Here is a 9,782-nt window from a genome sequence, read left to right as displayed (position 1 = left end):
CTAATTTACACTTTTGATTAATTGATTTGTTAGAAGTATGGAGGCTTTCTGTAACTTTCTTAATTTGGGTGCAAGTGGATATTTCTAAAGTGCTTTGCAAGCATTAAAATGCTACATAAATTACAGCAATTATAATTATTGAAGGTTGGAGAGAGCTACATAAAAAAAAAACCAACAACAACAACAACACTGGATTTGGAATAAGGGGACCTAGGTTTGGACCTTAGTTCTGCTACTTACTTGGGGGGAATCTCAGACAAACTCATTTGATTCTCTGGGGTCTATTTCTTCACCTGCAAAATAAAGGGGTTAGACCAAATCATCTCAAAGGATCCTTCCAATTCAAAATCTATGATTGCATGAAAAAGGAGGAGAGTGTTCACAAGACTTCCCAGGGGAAGAAATGGTGTGAAACAGAGAATCTGGTTTAAATCTAAAATGTAGTTGGGGGAGGTTGGGCAGTGGGGAGCAATGAGGAGACCAACTTTGCCAGAAGGGAGGAGAGGATGTACATTATTAGAGAGAACACCAGAGATATTGGGCAGGAACATCCAACATTTATATTGTGGAAGACCTTGGGTGTCATGTTGAAGAGTTTGGCCTAGATCATATGGGATCATGGGATTTAGAGTTAGAATTTTAGAGTGATCAAATTTAAATTCCTTATTATTGGCATGGAGGGAGGGAGGGAGGGAGAGAGAGAGAGAGAGAGACAGACAGAGGGAGAGAGAGAGCAAGAGGAGACAGACAGACAGACAGAGACAAGAGACAGAGAAATACACAGAGAGAAAAATAGAGAATTACAGAGAGAAGAGAGACACACACAGAGAGAGAGAGAGACGTACACAGAGAGAGAAGTGGGGTGCCAGAAAGACTTGAGTTCAAGTTCTGTCTAGACACATACTGGCTAAGTTGTCCTGACCAAGGCACTTAAACTTCCCAAAGCCCTGGGTACTTTTCTAAAGCAGCAATCTGTAAAAGAAGGTAAAGGGGGTTTCTTTATATAGGATCCCAAATCCCTTTCCCCTCAGCAATGTTACAGGGGAGGAAGTCGGAGCTCAGTGTGAGTCAGACAAGCCAGGCAGCAAGTGTCAGATCCCATACTGGAACCCAGGACCTCCACCTCCTTTGTGAATCACCCTACATTATGTGAGCTTGGGAAAGTTGCTTTGGTCTCTCTGGGTCCAAATTTCTTCTTCTATGCAAAGAGGGGTTTCGGCCTTGAGGATTTTCTGAAGACCTTTGTCCCTCCGCCTTTCTCAGAGCCAAGATCTCTCTCCTCCGGCTCTTTGCTCCAAGGGGTGATTTAAAGCTTGAGGCAACACAAAGGTCTTTCTCCCACTCTTGAAAAGCAGCCCAAGGCGGGAACTTGGGCTCCTCTGTTATTTGAAGTAGGTGGGCCATTTTCTGCCCCTGAAGAGTTTATCCAAATGCTTTCCCCACAGAGATCTGCTTTTCGGTCTTTTACCAGCCCACTTTCTCTCTGACTGCAGCTCCCCCAGCCTGCAAATAAACTCACTCCTGGAGGGCTCTTGAGAGGCTTCTGGGGGAGACCTGCAGGCCTTAGCTACAGTTGGAGATGTAGCTTCCTACCCCGGCATTAAAGTTGGCCATCCGTGTCATGTTTATTTCCTCTCCGAATCTCTTTCCTCATGTGCAACCCCTCCTCCCAAGCAGGGTGGTTGTGAGATTGAAATCAGATATTTTGTGAAAAAAATATTAGTCATTCCTATTTAAATATGAGTCCTCCCCCACCTCTCCTTTTTCTTATGTGACATTTGTGGTCCGATCAGTGTCCAGAACATTGTAGGTGCTTAATAAAGAGTGTCAGCAGGTATTTTGTAAATGGTCCTCAGCACATAATAGGTACTTAGCAAATGGTGCCCTTTACTTGCTGAGCATCCTTTGCTAAGTAAAGAATGCTCAGCACATAGTAGGTGCTTAATAAATGATACTTAGTCAGAGGGCTTGCGTGATGTTCCTTGTGCTTTTTATTCCATCTTCTGCCACAATGCCTTTGTTCAGATAGCCTCTCATATTTGAAATACTTTCTCCTCCCCATCTCCCCTTATTAGAATCCCTTCAAAGCCCAGACCACATACCACTCCTTATAGGAAGTCTTTCCTGATTGCCCTTTCCCTATTAGTGTTCTCTTAGCCTTCAAATAATCATGTATAAGCTTATCTATTTATTTGAAGAGTTCCCCCGTCCAAATATAAACTCTTAGAGGATTTCTTGGACTGCTTTTCATCTTGTATCTATACTCTGGCAGACACTTGGCAAAATGCTTACTGGATCAGGTCTGAATGAAGGGGTTGGACTGAATGATCTCAAACGTCCTGACATCTGACAAATCCCTGTTTCAATGTGCTGGAGTTTTTCCCGGGATCTGAAGTCGGAGGACCTGGATTCAAGTCTCAACTCTTCCACTAGCTGTGTGACAATATTGTTGGACAATCGCTTGTTCTCTTTGAGCCACAATCTTTTTAAAATAAGGGGGTATAAAATAGAATCTCTAAAGTTCCTTCCAGTTCTGATATTTTAAGTTCAAAGGTATCTCCCAGTCACTCAATCATTTTATTAAGCACCCACTGTGTGCCAGCCATTGTGCTAAGCTCTGGATATGCAAAGAAAGCTCTCAAGGAGCTGACAACCTAGTGGGAAAGACGACTATCTACTATATATACCATCCTGCATTCTAATGTCCCTCCCAGTTCTGATGTATTATATTCTGTGTTGTAAAGTCTCAATGTGACATTCTCTATTCTATGTTCTAAGTTCTCCCAACTGTGCTCTACTATTTTTTTTGGTGTGTTCTAATGTCTTAATCTGACATTCTCTGTCCTATGTTTTAAGATCTCTCTCAGCTCTGATATACTGTTTTCTATGTTCTAAAGTCTCAACGTGACCTTCCCTATTTTATGTTCTAAAATCTCTCCCAGCTCTGCTGTATTATTTTCTGTGTTCTAAGATCTCAATCTGACATTCTCTGTTCTGTGTTCTAAGGTCTTTCCCATCTCTGACATTTTATGTTTTATATTCTAAAGTCCCTTCCATTTCTCAGGTACTAATATCTCTCCCAGTTCTGACATTTTACAATTTACTTTTTATATCTGGCAATTCTGTTCGCCACTCTCCCAACCTCCCCCCACCCCATGCACGCACACACACACACACACACACACACACACACACACAACACACAACACATCCCTGCTTTTTTTCCTAACTGAATGTCAGGGGCTGGGCCTCTAGTGGGAAACAGGGGGAGGCTAATTGATTTGAACAGCATAACACAGCAAATGTTCCTAACGGTTCCCAAAGCAGCACCTCCTCTGAACTCTTCCCCATCCAACCCTTCTTCCGGGGAACGCTGCGTCTCTTTTTAATTGTCGAGTCTCCTTCTCTCGGGCCAATGGGACCCACACAGCTTTGCTCTGTTTGGTTTTCACCCCAACCCCAGAGCAAGTATCCATTTCTGCACAAAGGCCCCACACACCCCGGGCTCTGTATGCAAGAGAAAGGAGGTTTTGGAACTCAGGGGTCCATTTGAAAACAAAGTGAGGGAGCTGTCTCCGGCCCCTCCTCCCCAAGTAAACTCTGCTTTCTGAATTCAATCCATCCATTTTTCTCTGGCTCCCAGGACAGCCTCTCCCTTATACTCAGGAGGGAAACCCGAGCCAAAAGGGCAAAGAAGGAGGGATTCCAACCCCAGTGAGGGAGCAGATGATAAACAGGAGAAAAAGTCCTACTTTTCCATCCTTTGGACTTAGCTAAAAAATCCTTCTCCCTCTCCTCGTTCTCTTCCCTTGTCTATGAGATTTAGAGACTGGGGGTCCCCTCTCCTCAGACTTAGAAGAGAAGATTCGTTTCCCCTTGTCTGGGGAAGATTCCTCCAAATGATGCCCCCCTCCCACACACACACACATCACATTCCCTTTGGCTTATAACTGTTGCCAAGTCCTACTGACTCTACCTCATACAACATCTCAGTCATCCTGATCCCTCTGTTCCACTACCTTTATCATCATCTATCTAGACTCTTTTAATGGCACAGTAGATAAAACGCTGGGCTTGGAATCAGTAAGACTCATGTTTCTGACTTTAAATTCAGCCTCAGATTTACTAGCTCTGTGATCCTGGACAAGTCACTTACCCCTATTTCCCTCAGTTTCCTCATCTATAAAATGAGCCAGAGAAGGAAATGGCAAACCAGTCTAGTATCCTTGCCAAGAAAACTCTAAATGGGGTCATGGAGAGTTAAACATGACTGAAAAATAACTCAACAAGGAAAAGAAAACAGCACCATATAATGGAAAAGATTATTTCTAGATTCAGATCTAGCTTTCATTGATGTACTTCTGTGACCTTCTTGGATAGGTCCCTTAACTCTTCCTTCCCAGACCCTAGTTTCTTCATCTGTAAAATGAAGAGGTTGGTCTGGATGACGTTTGAGGTGCCCCCAACTTCAGGGATATGATATGAAGTAGCAGAGTAGGATTTGAACACAGGTCTTAAGATTCCAAATGTGCTGTCTGCTTCCACTTAACCATGATGTCTACCTGTAAAATGAGGAGATGTCTAAGGTCCCTTCTAGCCCTGAAGAATATAGTGATAGCTAATATAGTTAATAGCTAACATTTACATAGTTTTGTGAGGTTGATAAAACATTATACATGTATTATCTCATTTGATTCCCCAATCCTCTGAAGTCTGATCTCTCCAGCACTAGCTCATGCTATTTTCCCCCTTGCCCAGGTTATGTTTCAATCAAGTGGAGCCACTCTCTGCTCAGTCAAACAAGCATTTATTAAGCACATACTGTGTGCTAGGCACTGTGCCTTACAAATATTATCTCCCAAGGTACGATTATTATCCCTGTTTTACGTTGAGGAAACTGAGGCAGATAGAGGTAGAACGATTTGCCCAGGGCCACACAGCTATTAAATATCTCCTGACTCCAGAGCTCTATCTACTTAGCCACCTAATACAGAATACAGTTTTCTATGAAAAACATGGTATTATATAAAATTCTCTTTCTCAGATCCCTTCTTATACTCTTTGGGTCTCCCCTTCCACACTCTGCCCTCTCCTTTCTTTTCTTATAACTGTAATAGATTTCTCCTCCTTGTAAGCCCTATTTCTATCTGTTGAAGACACTTCATACAGTTATTATTAATACAGAGACATAGACAATAGCACAAATCCTCTTGTTTTTGGATGCTATGTTTCTCTTAATGTAACCTTAGATTAAATTATCTATTTGGGTGAACAAAATGTGCTGGTGACTATATTTAATTTGTAGCATACTAGAACTGCCAGGGTGATGGGCTTGATTTTGGTTCTTAGTAATCTTGTCATTAAAGGAATGGCTTATGAGCATTTAGAAAGGGAAGTAGTGACCATCAAGAGCCAGCATGTATTTTTCCAAAACTGGTTACAATAGACTAGCCTAATTTTCTTATTTGTTCATTATGTGTTTATTTATCCTTCCTTCTTTTTTTTTTCCTTCCACCTCTCTCCCTCTCTTTGTCTCTCTGTCTCTGACTTTCTGTGTCTCTGTCTGTCTCTATCTCTGCCTTTGTCTTTCTGTCTCTCTTTTCTTTGTCTCTCTCCTCTCTTTGCCTCTATCTTGTGCTTTCTCTCTCTCTCTCTCTCTCTCTCTCTCTCTCTCTCTGTTTGTCTGTCTCTCAGTTTTCAATTCCTTTTTTGTTAGATTTTCCAGACTAGTATTATCTGAGCAGAATGCCATTTTAGTTGTTGTTTTTAATCATGTCCAACTCTTTGGGACTCCATTTGGGTTTCTCTTGGCAAAGATACTGGAGTGGTATGTTCTTTCCTTCTCCATCTTATTTTACAGATGAGGAAACTGAGGCAAAGAGGATTAAGTAACCTGCCCTGGGTCACAAAACTATTGAGTATGTGAGCCTAGATTTAAACTCAGGAGGATGAATCTTCTTGCTCTAAGCTCAGTTCTCTATCCGCTGCACACTCTAGTTGCCAATAGCCACAATTTATTAGTCTCTCAGGATATCCTTATGGGTAAGAGAGAGACATATAGACTAGCTAATAGTACTATAAGGTAGGTCCAGGATTGGTTGAATGACTGGACCCTAGACCTCCAGTACAATACTCCAACTCCCATTATTGTGCTTTTGCACAAGCTTTCTCATTTGGAATGTTCTCCCTTCTTACCTCTGCCTCTTAGAAACCCTTCAACTTTGACTAAATGCCATCTTCAGCAGTAGATCTTTCCCATATCCTCCACTTCTCCTTGCTACCAGAATCTTTCCCTTTAAGGTCACATTATATTTAATTTATAGGCATCTATTTATTACATATAGTCTTCTCCATTAGAATATTAATTCTCTGAGGGCAGGGACCATTTTTATCTCTCTTCATAGCCCCAGCATTTGACACAGTGCTTGGCACATGGTAACTATTCAATAAATGCTTGTTGACTGATTGATCTAAAGTGCAGTTAGTGCTAGATCATTGTTGTTGTCATTTATCTTTTTGTTCTGGAAGAGGGCCATGACATCAGGAAGGGGATGCCATGATAGTGAATTAGGTTTAAATAAGGGAGGGCTGTGCAAGGTCACCTAGTTCACTTTCCCCTCCAGAGCCATCTGCATTTAATGGCCAGAAGAGATCAGGATGACTGGAGATGGCCCTCCAGTGTTGGATCAATGTTCCCTTGGAGGGAAGTCTCTTATGGAGGACCTGAGGGTTATTCTCTTGTCCCTGTGTGATTCAGCATTCTTCTCAATGAGTAACAAAGACATCAGATTCACAGAAAATGCAAAGTTGGGAAGAATAGCTAATGAGTTGGGCAAACTGAGGCACAGTGTACGTGCACATGTACATACACGTGCATGCTTGTGTGCAAGACTTGCCAATGGCCACCCACTCAGCAGACTAGCCCGAGGGGGACCTGGGACTCATTAGGGTTCAGAGCCCTGAGAGTTCCCAGAATGCCTTCATTTGAGCAGGCAGACACATTGTTTGCAAGACCCCAGGAGTTTCTCATTATTCTTTCTTGTGAATTTGAAAAATTAGATTATAGCATGTTGCATCACAGGTTAGGGGCAAAGCAGACAAGGTTCCCTTGCTAATGACAGTCTGGTTACAGCTGTGTCTTTCCCTCACATTCTGGATACAGGCCTAAGTCCTCCTGCTTCTTCTTCCTTCCAAGACTAGTTCCATGTTAACTCTCCCTGAGCTATCCCCCTATAATGATAATTGTTGCGTCCCTAGGAGACATAGTTTGATTTGGACCTTGTGGTTCCCCTTATTCTTGGGCTTGAACCTTAGAAAATATCCAGTCCAGCTGAGCAGAAGGCGCTTCCATAGCATCTTTGAAAAATGCTCACGAAGATCTCCAGAGCAAAGAAACCCTTCTGATGCAACCATGTAGTTAGTTCCATGTTAGGACAGCTTCAACTGTTAGGAAATTCTTCCCGACATAGAGTTGAAACCTGATCCCTTATAACTTTCCTTGGATCTGAGAAGAAGAAATTGGAATTCATTATCCGTATGATAGCAGTCCAAAAGCAGCAATTGCATTGCTTTTTCCAGAGGCCTTGGGATTCCATTTCATGTAAGCTTTCTTCATCTATAAAATGGGAATGATAAAATTTGTCCTCTCTACCTTTCAGGACTTGTGTCAAGAAAATGAGAAATATGAGTTGTTTATTTTTGTTGTTATTATTTTTTATAATAGCTTTGTATTTTTCAAAAATCCATGCAAAGAGAGTTTTCAACATTCACCCTTGCAACATCTTGTATTCCAAATTTTTCTTCCTCCCCCTCCCCTAGATAGCAAGTAATCCAACATAGGTTAAACACGTGCAATTCTTCTAAACATATTGCCACATTTATCATGCTGCACAAGAAAAATCAGATCAAAAAGCAGAAAAGAAATGAGAAAGAAAAACACAAGCAAGCCAACATGTTATTAATTATTATATATCTATGCTTTATTTCAATCTCCTTGACCTAAACCAATGAATGAGAAAATCAGAAAAAGTCAGGGTTGGAATCAAAAGTTCATATTTCTATGATACTTTCGAGTTTAATAGCAACAGTTTGTTTATATAGTATTTAAAGCTTTGAAAAATAACTTATAGATTTTAATTCATAGGATCTTTACAATAGTCTTGTGAGGTAGTGACTATTAGTATCTCTATTTTACAGATGAGAAAACTGAGGCAGATAGAAATGAAGTGTTTTGCCCACAGACACACTGCTAAATCTGAGAGTGGATTTGAATTCAGGTTTTCCTCACTTCAAGTCCAGTATTTTTACCCACCTAGTTATTTCATGAGTCAGATAGGGCAAATATTATCGTTCCTATTTTATGGGTAAGGAGAGATAAGGAGACCGAGACTCAGGGACCAGAACCATTTTGCTGAAGGTCACACAACTATCAATGGCCGAGACACCCAGGTCTTTTGACTTACATCTAAGCAACATTTCCACCTCAATGACTCATGAAAATGAGAAAACTTTGCCTTGAGGAATCAGATTCCCAGATTAGAACCCAGCATGTTAAAGCCAAGAGGTTCCTTAGAACATAGAATATCAGAGTCCGGAGGGATCTTGGGGATTATTCTCACCCAATGCTCTCATCTGTAGGATGAGGATGCTGAGAGTCCCTGCTTGGCACAGAGGTCTTAATACATGCTTCTTGATTAACCAACATTTTAAATTCATGTTCACAAAGGAAGTTAATGACAAAGCTAGAAGTAGAAGCTAGATCAGCCATCCCCATTCCTTGGTTCTTGAGGCAGCTAAGTGTTCAGGGGATAGAGGGCTGGATTTGCAATCAAGAATACTTGAGATCAAATCTAGTTGTGTGACCTTGAAACAAGTTGATTAATCTCTGCCTGCTTCAGTCCTTAACTACATAGTGGGTATAATAACAGCATTTACCTTGCAGGATTGTTATGGGATCAAGTAAGATTTCACTTCACATTGTTACTGGTCCCATCATTGAGGCTATTTGATTTTCCCCTCAGGCTCACCCAGATCCCAGGTCCCAGATCCAATCTGGTTCCAGACAGAGGAGAAGAGCAGATGCTCAGGTTTTTATTTTAGAGGCTGGCTTTTGGTCTTGTTCTGACATTGTCACTAAACGTGGCAACTGGACTCTTGCCTTGTTCACTGGAACCAAGTGCCATCTTGTAACCTAACTGCAGTACTTGGGTTCCAGCCTTGTAGTGTACTGGAAACCCAAGTAGTCTGGAGGAAGGAGGCCTAGGGTTGTACTTGGGTTCTAATTCTTCCTCATTGTATGGGTCTAGGCTAGGGATTCTTAATTTGGAGAGTAAAGGGCATGTATGTGGAGGAGAGATTTATGAACTTAGATAACTTTATTTCCACTAATTTTTAAATGAAGTTCAGAATTTCCTTCAACTGTTAATTTATTTTATTTTTTATTATTATAGCTTTTTATTTACCAGTTATATGCATGGGTAATTTTACAGCATTGACAATTGCCAAACCTTTTGTTCCAATTTTTCCCCTCCTTCCCCCATCCCCTCCCGCTCCTCCCCCCCTCCATGGCAGGTTGACCAATACATGTTAAGTATGTTAAATTGTTAATTTAAAAAAAATTTATTCAGAGATCTCTTCCAGCTCTGATAGTTTATGCATGTAAGGAACTTGTCAGTTCTATCATACTGGGTTTTACCTCTGTAATTCAAGGAGCTCAAGAAGTCCTTAAGTTTCACTGGATTGTCAAAGTAGTCATGACACATAAAAAATTAAGTATCCCTGTG

This window comes from Sarcophilus harrisii, chromosome 6 (assembly GCF_902635505.1).
Source record: "Sarcophilus harrisii chromosome 6, mSarHar1.11, whole genome shotgun sequence".
NCBI lineage: Eukaryota > Metazoa > Chordata > Mammalia > Dasyuromorphia > Dasyuridae > Sarcophilus > Sarcophilus harrisii.
Note: the sequence above shows the minus strand (reverse complement) of the source record.